This window comes from Myotis daubentonii, chromosome 8, assembly GCF_963259705.1.
Source record: "Myotis daubentonii chromosome 8, mMyoDau2.1, whole genome shotgun sequence".
NCBI classification, from domain to species: Eukaryota; Metazoa; Chordata; class Mammalia; order Chiroptera; family Vespertilionidae; genus Myotis; species Myotis daubentonii.
Genome location: NC_081847.1, coordinates 23842704 through 23844463, shown reverse-complemented (window position 1 = coordinate 23844463; position 1760 = coordinate 23842704). Strand labels below are relative to the sequence as shown.

The window sequence follows — 1760 nt, the reverse complement described above, 5'->3', positions numbered from 1 at the left end:
ATACTTTCCTGGTGAGGGAGGAGAGAGAGGGGGACATTTCCCAAAACCCTCTCTAGTCACTACTCACCATTTTCTTGCTAAGTTGCTAAATGTGATAAAAGTAAATATGATTAAGTAAGTAATTAGGTATTTACTCAGCTTAGATCAGTCCCTAACTGGACATATTGTTAAATGCTCTATTATACTAGTAAGGTTTGATAGAGACATTTTTGTTTCCCTTTGGAGAATTTTTCTTCATAAAAATTGAGATGATTTAAGAAACAGTATATATTTAGGTCTGTGTTCACACAAATTGTTCTAAAAGAATAATATTGGAGAAAAAAATAACTTACTTTAAAGCTGCTGACTCACCTTTATGGTAATAGTCAATTGTGTGACAGAATCCAGTCTGTTATTTTTATAAGATAACACCTTCATTACCTTAAGTTGTATGAAAAAAAAAAAAAAAGAGTTCTTAACTGGAAGGTTAAATTTCACTGTTTATTTCCAATCATTGAAATATAATCAGATTGTGTGAAAACAAATCCACGTGCATGATTTTTGTAAGAGATACACCCAAAACATATTGGCATTGAAAATTTGAGTATAAAAACATGGGGAAAATATATGGCAACTATGAACCAAGTGAAATCTGGCATAATTATATTAAATAAGTCAAAAAAGACTTTAAGATAAAAAATAAAGTTAGGGATAGAAAGGGTCTTTGTATAATGATAAAAAAAATTTAAAACAGGAGACTAAACTTGTATACACTTATCAAAATAGTCTCCACAAAAATATATTTCTGGTAGACTAAAGAATTAATTTTCAAAGGTAAAGTAAAATATTTGGAAAAATATATATCTTTGGAGAAGGAAGGCTATTTGTTGTTATTGTTAAAAAATATGGAACGCTTCATAAATTTGTGTGTCATCCTTGAGCAGGGGCCATGCTAAACTTGTCTGTATCATTCCAATTTTAGTATATGCGCTGCCAAAGCAAGCGCAAGGAAAGCTATCTTAAATAAGTCACAAAGTGCTAAATAAAAATATATATTTGACAAAATTAAAATTAATAACCTTTTATAAAAAATATAATAGGGAAAATAAAGATATGCCACAGATTCTAAGATAGTTGTGACATATTGTATCATTTGTCAATCAAGTTACAGCACAATGAATTATTATATATTATACAATAGAAAATTAGTCAGTTGTGAAAATAAGTAAGGTCTACTTCTTATAACAAAGGGATGAATTAAAAATAAGAATACTATTGAGTGAAGAAAGCCAGTACCACAAAAACTATGTATAATGTAATACACTTTTAATAAAATCAAAACTAAATAATGCATTGTTTAGGACAGTATACTTAGGAGACCAGCTGATCATGATATAGCAAAGAGTTATAAAAACAAGATTTAGAATAATAGTTATTCCAATGGTTGAGGAAAGACAGAATGAGAATACAGTGATTGCATCAATAATAATAATAGCTTAAATAAAATGGGAGAAGTTTAATGAGTTGTTAGTGCTGTGCTGTATGTTTTACCTGTATTCTTTGTAGCATGAAACATTACATATTAAAAAAATAAATGCATCCAATTGGGTCAGCACTACTTGCAACTTATCAAAATTAATTTAATTAAATTCAAAACAAAAAAATGGCTATAGAACTTTACATTTCAAAAGTCTAGTTAGTCTTTTGAAAAAAATGAATTCAGTTAATAGTTTCAGTTGGAAGCTCTATATATATGAAAAGTATTATAAAAGTCGAGACAG

At 28.4% G+C, this 1760-nt stretch overlaps 1 non-coding gene across 1 annotated transcript; it reads right to left on the bottom strand.

Annotated features, from left to right (window-relative positions):
• Nucleotides 1-878: 878 nt before the first annotated feature.
• On the bottom strand, nt 879-985 carry LOC132240309 (U6 spliceosomal RNA). The gene has a single exon (XR_009454239.1). It is a non-coding gene; the product is annotated as a U6 spliceosomal RNA (small nuclear RNA).
• Nucleotides 986-1760: the final 775 nt, after the last annotated feature.